This window comes from Zonotrichia leucophrys, chromosome 1 (genome assembly GCF_028769735.1).
Source record: "Zonotrichia leucophrys gambelii isolate GWCS_2022_RI chromosome 1, RI_Zleu_2.0, whole genome shotgun sequence".
NCBI classification, from domain to species: domain Eukaryota; kingdom Metazoa; phylum Chordata; class Aves; order Passeriformes; family Passerellidae; genus Zonotrichia; species Zonotrichia leucophrys.
In genome coordinates this window covers 112,395,321-112,409,796 of record NC_088169.1, presented here as the reverse complement: position 1 = coordinate 112,409,796, position 14,476 = coordinate 112,395,321, and the positions used below count along the sequence as shown (strand labels likewise).

At 40.1% G+C, this 14,476-nt stretch overlaps 1 protein-coding gene across 4 annotated transcripts in view; it reads right to left on the bottom strand.

The window, feature by feature from the left end:
- The window catches only part of DCAF6 (DDB1 and CUL4 associated factor 6), a 74,090-nt gene that overhangs the window by 59,060 nt on the left and 554 nt on the right, over positions 1 to 14,476 (bottom strand). The window lies entirely within an intron of this gene.

Here is a 14,476-nt window from a genome sequence, read left to right as displayed (position 1 = left end):
ATTTGGAAAAGTAGTTTCTCCTCTCTCCTCTTGCTGCTTCTGAATGCTTTTAGTTTCTCCCGTACACTCTCCAAAAGAACACCTGCTACCCACACCTGTCTGGAAGCAGGCACTGAGCATCCCTGCCCCTCTCTCTGCTCCCAGGCCAGAACACCCTTCCAGCAGCAGCAACTCCTGCACCCCATCCAATGCTCATGCAGCCTTCCCCCATCAGAAGGTCTGGGCGAGATACCTCAGCTTGGCTGGAAGTAGAAGCCACCTCCAGAATTCAGAATTGCTCATAACACTGCTTAAATACCACATCAGATGAAGATCATACTTGGGCAAAATATTTTTTCTGTTTCAAGAGGAGGTACTTAGTGGGTGAAATGGTTATAAAGTGCTTGCACTTAAAGCACATCTGAGCCAGCTTTAAAATGATAAAAGCCAGACTTCCCTCATGCCTCCTTCTATAAACACTGAACTTGTGACATCTCAGGCGCTACAATTTCTGCTACCCAGGAGTAACCATAATTAGAGAAAAATTAAAATAATGACATCTTAAGCACCATGCTCTATTAGCAAGAATGCATTCTTTGATTAGGAATACACATCTACCTAGTTCATTAGGCTTTCTTTACCACTTCTCCTGATCCATTTTTCCCCCTCCAGGAACACATTTCAGCTGTAGATTCTTAATGGTTGGTTTATTGTACCTTTCTGTGAAATCCTATTATTTTTTCAAATCAAATGATTTCTGTGTTTTCAATGAAGATTCCTACTTTCAGGTTAATTTGATTTCTTCAATTGCTTTTAAGTAAATGTGAATGCTGAGGTGGGAAATATCACCTGCTGCATGCTTAGCTATCATTTTGCACAACAGAAACTTTAAAATTTGCTTCTGGGGTGCTCCTGTAATGCAAAATACAGAGCAGAAATACATGACCTCCAATAGGATAACTTCATTAAGAACTGTATACTCCATAGACCAACACAAAAATACAGTGTTTGCCAGAGCCATCACACTTTCATTGAAGAACAGAAAAAATCTGATAGCAGTGGATGATTGTTGGGCATTGCATCACGTGCATAAAATACATGTGGAACAAGGTGATGTCTGCAGAGCAACAGGCAGGTGCTTGCTGAGAATCCTCTGTACACACAAACACCAAAGATGATTCAAACTAATTTTTAAAAACAAACAGAGGAACAGATTTTACTCCTTCCTGTATGCTCTGGTTTTAATCCAAATCACTTAAACCAGCAAGCAAGAAACAATCACATTTTCAGTTTCAATTTTTATTTCCTTGGAGAAATCTGTTGACAAAAGATATGAACAATTTGTAGCTGTCAGATTAGGATTTTTTGATCTTAATAAGAACACAGCATTCATACAAGCTTCAGTAAACCTGAGATGCAGGCATAAGGTGTCTCATATATTCAACACTTGGCCATTTCAAACATTATTTAAAAATTGTTAGGATTGCATATACGATTTGTTATATATGTGTTTAGTTATTTATCCTTTGATCATTTTTTTATCTAAATATTTGAGAAAGGAATTAAATGCAAACAAAATTACAACTTAAATAGTTTCTATATTCCCTAAAGGAAAAAGGGAGCAAGGAAGAAAGTTAAAATGTTTTTCCTCCAAACCCCCTCTTATTTGATTAAGTACTAAAAGCAGTAAGACTATGAATGGATTGTTTGTAGTTTATCTGATCATTCAAAACTAGAACCACCAGATCTTAAGTGGTGCTTTTACTCTTAAATAAAAACCTGAACAACATGAATAAACTGATCTGAAGAAAATACTGCCTCTGCTTTTGCTGTTGTTAAAAGCTGAGCAAAGTCAGTGAATCTGTGCTCCTTGTACTTCAGCAATGACTCCCACAGGTTCACTTGGTTTGATAAAAATGCTCAGCAGTAAGTATTAGAATTTGTCACCTGAATATTTTTGTCACTGATCCACTTTTATGACATTGAAAAAAATTAAGAAGCAATACCTCTTGGTTTGTTTTGTATTTACTCTTCAGCATCTCAGCTCTAATTGCTGGACTTCCTAACAGTCAGAGGCTCCACATCAAGGGCTCTGCTCTCCCAAGTGACAAGAATCTTCACAATCCTTAATTCCCATTCACCAAATCCAAAGGCTGCCTGTTCCCTCCACTGTCCTACAAAGGCAGCTCTCCTGGCTCCACTTTCAGCTACAACCATGGATGTAACCCAACCTTCTAACAAAACCCCAAAAGTATTTTCCTTTTACAATATCAGCATCAAGACCTCTGCCATGTTTAGATTTTTCCCACCCCAATACTGAGAACAGGCTCTCAAGCCAGAAACTTTTCCCCCTTAACCATGTAGTACCCCTAGAAAGGCAATAATTTAATTCTGTGAAGGTGCTTCAATATTGTGTTTCCTATATTCAAATAAGGCCTAGGACATGGATCAAGTGATCAAGCTGTCATGACCAAGATTATCTCACTGGACACTTGGGGTTTGTTCAAAACTGCTAAGGTGAATTTACTAACAAGAACACGATAAAGCAAAACAAAAAAATAAGCCCTGGTAAATTTGAAATGGCTGTGATGACCTCCCTGTGTTTACATAGCTGAAATTTGGAAAGCTGTCAATTTAATGCTCCACCCACCCCCTTTCACTAGTTATGCACCAAGTGAAGCCTCAAGGTTCAGTGCTGCTCTCAGTACAATGATCAATAACATTCTCAGTTTTTAGCCATCCACCTATTCTCACCAAACATTATGCACTACTGAAGCCTCAAGGTACAGTGAAACTCTCAGTGCAATGATCAATAATTTTTTTAGTTTATATTAAGCAGGAGATTTAGGGATCATTCTTCGTATGAAAGAAGCCTCAACTTGAGTCATTCATGACACAAATTTAAATATGAGAAAGCAGGGGAAAGAGAAGCTGCAATTGTTTCTTTGTAACTTTATGTATTCAAAACATCCACTGCACACAAGGTCAAACCAAACACTGCCTTGCAATTCCCACCTGGAGAATTACCCAGCCTGGGTGTCTGGGCAGAGCTCTAACCTCACTTCAGGGAGCAATACCAAAATAAACCAGCATCCCTTGTACTCCCCACTCACAGTCCTTACAACGCCATTTAGGTCACGATCCTCAGTTTAAGAATTGCTGATCAGGTGCTTCCTGTGTGCCTGTTTTGGCAGAGAGAGACACACCTTTCTTTTGTAAGTAACTTAAGTCAAACCTGCTCCAGAACTGATGACAGCAGACAAGTTAGATGCTCTGAGCATGCAAAACCTTCATATATTAACAACTGGGCTCCAAAGTTTCCCCTTGAAGAAGTACAGATCATTTCATTATGAAGGTTTAGCTTTAAAGCACACTTGTGCTCCACAGAAATTTAACTAAACTTTGATCCAAAGCAGCACCAGCACAGTATAAGATGTTAAAAGACAACCCTTTTTCAGTAATAGACCCCATTTATCAAATGAACACTCATTTATATCAAGCTGGCTCTTTGCAAGGCCAAGTCCCTCAGCGCTGGCTCGCTGTGACATTTGGAATGCCCTAGTTTAAAGCTGAAATGGAGCCAGCATCTGTTCCCAATGCAGAGCACATGGTATCCTGCACTCTGAGTGCATTTCAAAACTTCTCTTGGTTTTTCAGGGTACCATTTAGGCATTTCTGAAGTCACCCCATTTGTATATAGCTGATTTTGCTGGATTAACTACCTCAAACTCTTCTGATCCACATCGAAACACAATTTTTCCAGCAACCAGAATTTTCCATATACCATAAAGCAAACAGGACTACACATAATAAGCACTGAATTAACTTCCATCAAGATAAGTTAAAATTCTTGAAGATTAATTACAACCTTAAAAATCACTTGTTAGTTATGTAGGCCAACACTGGCCCTACTTTATAGTCATTGTGACAAAGGCTCAAGCAATTTATCAAAGGAAAAGAGTGAACCAGCAGTACTGCCAGAAACCAAATCCATGGGTGTGACCTCCAATCCTTTGAACAATGCTCTCTGTTATATTTCCTCACTCTTCTGCACAACTGCAAAAATGCCAAAAAATATAACTCTTGGTTCTGTCAATGTTTAAAAGATTACCTTTCAAGAGACTATGGTCAACTATTTCACTATGGTTTAAGTTCAAAGCAGATAACCCAAATTATTCTTTGTTCTTAAAGATACATCACAAAGCCTGAAAGAATGAACAATACGAAGAAAACACAATTTTTTTTTTATTTTCTACAAAGAGACTTTGCCATTTTAATATGTCAGAGCTTTGCTACTAACCAGCCAGCATCAAACAACATTGTGCTAATCAAGCCTGTACTCAAATCCTAAGATAGGCTCAAGCAATGAGCTTTAGGTAATAAGAAACACAAAACTTTCAGATATTATAACACCAAGACAGAAACTACAGAAGACAGGACACTATGCCCTAAATTATAAATCAGCAAACTATAATATCTCATATTGAGTATATTCATATAGAATCTGATCTCAAAAAACCCACAAACAACAACAAAGACAAACAAAGAAAAAAACAAAACAAAAACCAAACTAAACAAAAAAACCAAACGACCAAAAAAGAGATCTGATGAAGTTTTGGAAAAAAAAAACAAGCAGTTCAGCAATGTTATACATTTTAGGGTAATAAATAAGCATTTTGGAAAATACTTCTGTTTAGGTTTGCTACTACAGAATCTGCAAAAATAGATTACTGTAGGTAAGAGCATGGGTAAGTACCAATGGCTGTAATTAACTTGAAACATGTTTTGGATACTGAAAGGATACACTCCCAAATATAAGCCTCCACTGGGCTCCATAACTGGTAAGGTTACAAGCATTTGGGCTTTAAACCAATGTCTTTGATTTCTGTTTGATATTTACCACGGTTTATGCCTGAAAGATTTCATAAAATTCAGCTGCATTAATACAAAGTATTTAAGGTGTTCTCAGTGACAAAAATGGACAAAAAAGGATAAAGTCCAAGTACCTTTCTCAGGGAAGGCACTTTATCTGTGCTGCACTGACTGGTGCTAAGTGGATTTCATTCACAAGTACACCACATTCTGACAGATATCCTTACACTTCCCCTTACACTGCCCATACTTGTCTTCTGTATTGTTCTTGCCACAGATTGCAAGTGAGGTTTTGTGACAGGAGGAAAAATATGCCAGTTTTCAGCAACTTTGGTATTCATTCAGTCCTTTAAAGTAGTCTGATGATCAAATATAAACTACTCACTGAGACAAAAGGCACTTGAAATTTTTATATTATGCCACAAATATTTCTGATTTCTATAGAGCAGAGGACAAAATTCATATGAAAAAACTAAGAGAAGTTCTATCTATTTAAAAGATAACACATACCACCTTACTCCTCTCAACAGAAAACTATCTGGCATAGCTCAAGTGATTAACTGGACATAGGATTAACTACATGAAAAAGCTTTTGCTGTTTTCTCCACCAGCACTAAAATAGGACTCCCAAAGAAACACCTCCAAATTCCAAAACAGATATCAACACAAAAACAATAGTTACCAGATCAAGAAAAATACACTTTTGCCCTGATTTCTTCTCCAAAGACAAGTCGAAGGAGGCTTCTATTAACAGAAGGGAAAAATAAATATTACGCAGATTGTTGCAAGCTGGAGTAAACAGTATTACTGTAGGTTTCAATACACCTTTGGAAATGCTTTTCTTTGACTTTTAGAAGTCTTCATCTGAAACTATGTGGGCAGCAATGTTGAATACTTTCTTATAAAAATGCCATCAATGCAATAACCCAGCCAATCCTTAACACCACTTGGAGAAATGCACATCAGGAACTCTGCTTTATGTTCTCAGGTGCTACTGAGCACTGTGACACCCAAGGTTCATTAGGAGCTCCACCTCCAGCAGGAAAAGATGATATCCAGGAAGCTGAAATGCAGCGCTGCTCCACCCCAGTGCAAAGTTAAAATTGCTCCTAGCAGAACCAGCGTCTCTCACCGCCAAGCACTCCGGCAAAATGAACACTGGAGCATGTGGAATGGCCAGGAGAAGGAAAGAAAAAGTGGAATTTGCTTTTAAGGGATGTCCTCTTTCCTGCTGAGGAGGTGTGTGCCCCCACTGTCACCAGTCCTGCCATCACCTGCCAGTGCCTGCTGCTTGTCCCACTCTGCCAGCAATTCCAGACGAAGGCTCTGGGCAAAATTAAAGCCTACTATTTAAAGTTGTTTAAGCTAACTCAATACTCATCTTTAAACAGATTAAGAAGTGATTATACAGAAGCTTACCAGCATATCTATAGCCATGTCTTCTAGCAAAAAGCACCCCAGGGCCTGCCTTTCCCTCAAGTGAAACTGAGAACTTGGACAGCATGGAACTCAATTAAGGCATTTAACATTCTGCACACCTGCCTAATTTAACACACCATTTAATCCTGGTAGTATAGGAATTGTACACTGCTGGGTTTGTTTGGGGGAACTTGGGAAATAGATATATAGATACCATAACAGATATGGGTCATAACCCCATGAGATTACAAATGCAAACAACAGGAAACTGACCAGGATTAAAGACAGATTACATCAAAAATTGAGCTCAAGTAGACAGTTGAGCCTTGATGATGTTAAATTAACAGTGAACTGACATAGGTCAAATTATAGCTGGGTATTTAAAAACAAATGGGAGAAAAAAAAAACCTTTTAAACTCCCTTTGTTTAAAAACAAATGAGGAAAAAAACCCTTTCAAAATTACATTGCCTGTTGCATTAAACTATATGTATTCATCCTAGGCAACAAAAACCAACCTGTTTAACTCCAAAGACTTTTTATTTACTGAAGAGCATTCTCAGGACATAAGTGTTTTTAAAATAAAACCAAATTAAAAAGGACCCAGATTTTTCCCTCATTTCCTAGAAAGGTAAATTAACAGGAACAGACTACAATAACTGTAACAAAGCAATGCAACCTAAATACAGAGGTGGATTTGGTTTAACAGTTTTTTATTTTGGTGAAGTTTCAGCAGTCCAAAAAGGGTTGGACAAACACTGATGGCTCAGAGCACATGAAGTTCACAGGGAAGAAAAGGGACAGATTCTCATCTTGCCCATGATATCTGTTAGAGAACAGTCAGCATTAATGACACACTCAATCTTCCCAGAGACAAGCTTGCAGATCCTTGAAGAACAAGAGGAGGAAAATAAGGGGTTATTAAAATTCACTGATGTGACTCAGATTCCATCTCACGATATTCACATTCAATATTTCATGATTCACACACACTAGAGCACTTGGGACACATCTGAATCAGCAGTCACTAAGCTCCAAAGACACAAAAAAGCCAAGACTTGCACTCAAACAGTGAAAAATGCAGCTTTGCTCAAAGGCTGGCAGAGTTTGTGTCTGAACTGATCCCTTTCCTTAGTGCCAGGACAGGACTGGTCTCAAGTGTCAACAGGTTCCTGATACATGATCAGTTATATCCCACCAGACTATTCTGGGGACACTCAAGGATAGCAGATCAGGAATCACATGCAAAGTCACAAGAACTCACAGAGCTGCAGTGCAACATCTTGGAAGGGACTGAACACAGGCAGGTTTAATGCTCTGCCCTAATGCAGTTAATGGAAGCAATCCAACTGGAAGAAAGCTATGGAAGGAAAAAAAATTAAATAAATAAATAAAGGAGAGAGATCTAAAGGATCTCTCACATCACTGCCTCATCCTGAAATACAAATCCAGTACATGCTGTACACCACTTGTTTTTGCAGCGAGAGACAGCTTTCATGTATCAAAGCTCATTATTAGAAGATCAAGGTACAACTTAACTACGAGGCTGTCTGAAACACTCAGCATCAAGGCAGGCAGTTATTTACAAAGCAAACACATTCCCTGTACAGTCTTTAACAGCACACAATGTAAATGCAGTGAAATATTGCAATCAAAAATGAAAATGTATTAGAAGTGCACACAAATGTCTGCAATCTTCAGCTGTCTGCAGAAGAACACTGAGGCTCCAAAGGATATAAAGCAAATACATTTGCATCCTAAGACTGAGTATATTTCAAATATTATAATACATGCAAAGCCTTGGGACTACAACCCACTTACACACACTCCTACTACCTGGCAGCCATTAACACACATGATTAATGTTCTGTTAATCACAGATATTACACATAAGGTTAATCCCTTAAAATCAAAAAGTACATCTGCATAGTTCTCTCCATTTGAAGAAATGATGACAAATCTGCAGACAACCAAAAAGGCCTCCTGAATTTCTGAAGGACAGAAAATCAACAGTCTGAAACAGTTATACCAATTTTTCATCATTTCTTTCTGGCCAAATATATTGAAATCCACCTTCCATTTTAATTAATGTGTCAAAATGCAACAGCAGCAAAGCAGTTGGTGGTTTAGAAAATTAAAACATCAAAACTCAGTAAGTAGGTTCATTGATAAGTTCTGATCTAGGCAGTAGTATAAAAAAATTTTTAAAAAGAAAAAGAAAACCCAAAAAGCAGGTTTCTGCAAAGTAATCCCGCCAAAGAACACAATAACGTGATCCATAAGGGTCTTCAGTTTTACACAAACAGAAGCTGTGCTACTCTGAATCCCCAGCATCCTAAAAACAGCCATTGGAAATAATTCTCTTATTTCAGGACAGAGTGACAGAAGGCACCAAGTAATCCCAGACCCTGCATGAAATTCTTCCTTCTTTAAAAAAAAAACAAAAAACAAAAACCACATAAAAATGATCATCAACAGGTTATCACTGAATGGAAGCAAAATGAGCCAACACTGTGGAAAAGAAGCAGTAACAAACCATATCAATTAAACCACAAAACACACAAAACACACAGGAAGATAAAACTGAAAAAAGGTCTCAACCACATGCAAAGATTTCTAAGACAACAGCAACACAAGCTGCCAAATGTACCTAGATTAATGCTACATGGCTGTACCCCTTGCAGGTCCCAGTGGCTCCTGTCCTCCACTCCCACAGCTCAGTAAGTCTATGCTTGAAATAAGCCCAAAGATAACAGAAGGCTGATTAAACTGAAATTAAAGCTAAGCATTCAGCACTTAGGCCACAGAAATACTCATCTAACCTTAATCCTTCCTCCCAGCTCACATCTCTTTCTGGTTTTCTGATATGTACTAAATTATTACCAGCCAGCATTGTTTTATTTGTTGTTTTGTCCAGATGATTCTGTTACACTGTGCTTTTATTATCCTTTACCAACATTAAAGGCTTTAAAATGGGTGTCTTTATTATCTGAGCTGATTTACTTTGAAGTAGGAAAAAAAAATCATTAATCCTGTATGCTAGGACCACCCCTCACATCCTTCCCTACAAGCTATTTAGACATACATATAGTGCCTTTCTGCTCCTTGGCACCAATTTAATGAGATAGTATCAGGGAATTCATTTCAGACACAGTCTCTTGATTAAACTCCTCCAAATTCAATTTGTTATCAACAAGTCTCAATGCCACATTGTTCTTTCAATAGCACATCTGTAATTTTTTAAGGACTGTAGTCACTAAGCCTTGATTTTATTAACAAGGGGAAAAACTCCAAAGATATCCAGTTTAAGGCAATACCTGATCACTGTCCTGTCTTGTGGATTTTTCAATTAAAAAGCTACATCTCTTTTCTGCAACACTCTTAGGCATCTTCAGCTTTTCTACACAACCAGTGAAGATCCAATGACTACACCAAATTTCCTGCCTTGCTAATGCTTCCTGCCTCCTTCCAATATTAGATTGAGCATGTAAAAATTGTTCTAGATGCGTTTTCCTCCAGCTCATTCATTACACAGTGAACTTCAATTCTGCCTCTGCCTATTTCTATTATTCAGAAATCATTTCTAATGAAAAAAACCTGAGGAGTTCACTTACATCTTTCTATACACGTCAGTAAGTCAAGTTTCACAAAGTATTTGATGTGTAATAGAATATATCACTACAGAACTGTGCTCTCATAATCAGACCATCAGGTACATTTATAATGCTTCTTTTTCAAGCAGCAGTTCATCTGTTAGACTTGAAGAAAAAACAACATAAAACACCTCTACCAGATCTGGAGTTTAGCCGTGACAGATGCATCTTTTTAACTCATGGTGGAAAAGAGAATTAATTCCAGAAGTTTAGGACATGAAATATAACAGTGCACCAGAAAAAAAAAAACCTAAATATCAAAAATATAATGCAAAGAATTTAAGAAGAAAGCCTGATTAAATACTCTGCCCATCTCCAAGTTGGCAAGAACACCAGCTACAAAGCTGATCATGTTAAAGCTGTCTGACCCTTCTTACTCCACATTATTTTCAAAGACCAAGATACCACATGTTAAAATACAGCTGGAGCAAAAGCTGGGGAAAATAATGCCTTTCTTTTTGGTTGTTGTCCCCAGCATTGAAGTTCCCCTTCTGCTGGGTTTGGTTGGTTTGTTTGTCGAAGGAAAGCAAAACAGAGAATGAAAGTTTGCAGTATTTTAAGGAAGTATGTTAATTGCACTCTCACACTCTGGGCAACGTGTTTTAGGAAATACCAAATGTTCAACAGCAACACCCAATTCTATGTTCATTCAACCAGCCACTACTGCTTTTATAAACTGACATGAATGGAAGGCAGTCAGTATCCAAACTAACCAGTTATAATAGCAATTCTTGCCTGGTTTTCAACCCTACTTATGAGCAGGGCAATCAGCTAACTTCAAAACTGTAATTAGCTCTGGGGTTACTGTGGTTCATCCCTACAAACAGGGAACTGTTGAAACCTAAGTAGCTCAGTGAGTTCTCCCTACATACAAATATTCACAGATCTCTTTTTAGTAAGAACTGCTGAAGCTTTACAAAATTTAATCACAATGAACCTAACGACTGGTTTCCTTACAGTGAGTCTTTTACAGACTTCAAACTTTTTCCAAATTTTAAACACCAGGATGATAAAAACGTAGTAAGATATGAAACACTCTTTTAAGAAGGGGGAGCGAGAGCTCATGGGAAAGCATCACAATGCTATCTCTAAGATATATGCTAAGCTTAAAAGAAAAAGAGGGAACCAAGATTTCAGAAAATAGTATCTGCATGAAGATACCAGAGACTGGGGAGAGCTGATTATCTTGATATTTGCTCCTGTTGTATCAAGCACCACAGCTTCCAACAACCACTCTGAGCTAAAACACAGCTCTCCTTTTAAACTGAGAGATTTTCTCTGGATAACCTGCTATGTCAGACAGCAAAAACAAACCAGTGAAACAAAAACCCCAAAACAAACAAATAAAAATAAAAAGGAAAAGTCTTCATTCTTCCTGCTGTCTAAACAGAGCCATTCTTGGCAGCAGGACCCTTCACAGAAAAGCAAATAAACCCATCACATTAAATACTTCAGAGGAATTATGGATCCCTCTTTCTGCAAGAAACCCATGCTGCCATTTCTCTAGCCAAATCATTATATGCTATATTTAATCCACACAGAGGCCTTTATTGTCCTGGCACAGAACACTTCATCTGCCACCAGAACAGGTTTGTTCGCTGGTGGCTGAAACATTGCCACAATGATAAAAAATTGCAAGATTTGGAGATTCCTGTGAAAGTATGCTCAGTAATTACAGGTACCAGCTTCAGGGCAGAATTTCACTTGGATACTACAGTTTGCACCAGTGTTTTTCAGGGTAAAAGCCCCACCATGAGCTACTGAAAGCAGTCTGAAACTCAGTTTCCATCTGTGATCCAGCAGCAGGGCTCCTCACACCAGTAAGAGGATGCCTAAACTGAATTACAGAGAGGTACTGACAGCCTCCCCCAGGGCTGCCTTCCTCTGGAGACCTCAAATACAAGAAGTGTCTGAAATTGAGACTAATTAGCCTACAAATGCAGAAGGAAACAGAGCCAACAGAGACATTGCTGAGAGCCACATCTCCCCCCTGTCAGCACAGCAGGAGCTCTCACCAAGGGATAACATCTGAAGGACACATCCCAGGGATGCACCCACGGCCCGTGTTCATGAGCTGCTCCTCTGGACCTCTCTCCAGAACTGACCAGGCTTCAGAGCAATTACTTAGAGACCTTGCAAAATCAGACAGTTTTTTTACAAGGCAAAATAAATTCCAAAATAAATTCCAGGGGTGAGCTATCTGCATGGAAAGGTACATTACACAGATCCTTCCTGGAGCAGCTGTTTTCAGAAGCTGAGAGTGGCTATTTATAGAGTGCCACTTGATTGCCAGTTAACATGAAGCTAAAACACTGAGTAAATAGGAAACAGCAATTAGGTCTCAGATGTCTTCAAAACATGGTCACTGTCGATATTTCTGATATTTTACACTGTAGCACAACACAACCATCCCGGTGAAGGGCTCATTAAGCAAGCACCAATCACACAGACACATCTTCCTCCAACTGCATTGTTAGTCATGGACTTGCAATAATGCTTTTCCTTTGATTTGGTGGCTGAAAAGGTGCAGCAAGCAAAGATATATATAAACTACATAATTTTGTACCTCAATCCATAACTGTTTGGACAAATTTACAAGGAAATTTTACCCAAACAAAAACCAAAAAATGCACATGGACAATGCTTCGAGTCTCCCACTACTCCTAAGTTACAATGAAATTCCTGTCCTCCATTTGTTCTGTCTGCCAGACTGCTGAAACTCAACTAAAAAATTAAATTATAAATAGGAAGAAGCCTCACTTCCCACGCAGATCAGACCAGCAGTGACCAGCAACCAGTGGCACCCAGCTGCCCACTGCAGTCTGGACCAGGGAGTCAGAGAACAAAGCTCCTACACAGGAGTCTGAAAGAGAAAAGACTCACACCTACACTACCCTGCGCACAAAAAGGCACAGCAACAAGGCCTCTTCTCTGGGAAATCTGCACTTGAACAAGCACACCTCACCAGCAGCCCAATCCGTGGGTTTATCAAGGCCATAAATGCCATTTGGGGTAAAAGTGCAGTGCTTCCACAAGACAAGCACACCCTGTGCCAGCCCCTGGTGAAAATCAGGAGTCAGGAAGGACTGAGCACGTCCTGCCACCACCAATACAGATCCCAACATCAGTTCAGTGGGAAGGCTCTCCCAGGTCCTGCTCTTTCAAGGCTCTCAAGCAACTGAACTTGTTTAGGTGAAAGGAAGAACAGTAAATATGAGACCTTAGCCAAGGCACCAGAGTTCTGTTTTGAACTGAAGTTACGTGCTGCTCCATTTTATTGGAGCAGCATCCAGAAAAGACATCTTGGTAAGGCTGGGAAGATGATTTCTACTGTTCAAATCTTAGTACTTCAACCCTCAGAGACACAACCACATAGAAGCAGAAGAAAAAAACTAACAAAGGTCTTCTTTTTCAAAAAAGGCACTTCTTCAGAATCTGCACACTACAGTCCTAAATTTAACATTGGGCTTTTTTGCTCCAGAGCAGACAAAAACAACAACAAAAAAAAATCTAGTCAGAAGGATTGATCACTAAAAGTTAGAACGATCCTCATTTAAGGCTTGGCCAAGCACAGCCTGAGACATTACCAAAATCAAAAGCAGCTAGATCGTTAGTTCTCAACCTTCTTTTTATTTTAGGACTCAAAATTTCTTTCCAAGGGACTTGTGCACTGCACACACACACATCCATCTCTGTAATCGGTAGAAACCTACCAGCAATAACCTTGATTTCCTCGATTAACCTTTTGTGGATTACTGAGCGCTCAGGGACGACAGACAGAAAACTCCTGAGTTAGGCTCGGTAATGCGATATCCCACCTTAAATTCCACCAGGAAAAAAGCCAAACGACAGACCATGAGCACCGAGCGCAGCCGGGAAAGCCTGCGAGGCACAGATCGACACTCGTTTTGCAGCGCTGTAAATCAAGCTCCGTCTCGAGTACTCGAGGTTCGCACTCCAAGGCAGGAATTGTTTTGCCACACGAGCACAAAGAACGCGTTCCCGACCCTCCGAGCCATCTACCCTGGAGAGACCCTCCAAATCCACAGTGCCACTACCTCCATGGATCTCCCCCCCTCCGAAAACACGAGAATAAATACCAGCGTTTAGAATATTTTTTGGTAACGTTTCTTTACAGAAGCTACGCCACGACAAAGAATATCGACACGGAAACCTCCCCGCGGCCTCGGGAACTAAGAGTGGCGCTGGCTTTAACTTGGAAAGTGACAATTCCTGGCTGGGGCACGGAGGCGAGGGCAGCCCGGGGCTGCGGGGACCCCGCGGAGCGCTTGGGGACACAAAGGGCGGCGGATCGGCTTCCCCCGACCCCGGGAACACCTCCCGGGCTCCGGGACAGCGGCCGCGCCATGATCCCGGAGGCGTCTCCGTGCTTTGTTCGCAGCCTCGGGCAGCTCAGCGCCGGTAAACCCGGAGCCTGCCCGGCGCCGGGCACGGAACGCCGACACCGGAGCTATTTTGAGCCGCCGCCCAACTTCCCGGCTGGATCCCGGCGTGCAACAGTTCCTTCTGGGCAGCAAGGGCGGCGGGCGAGCGG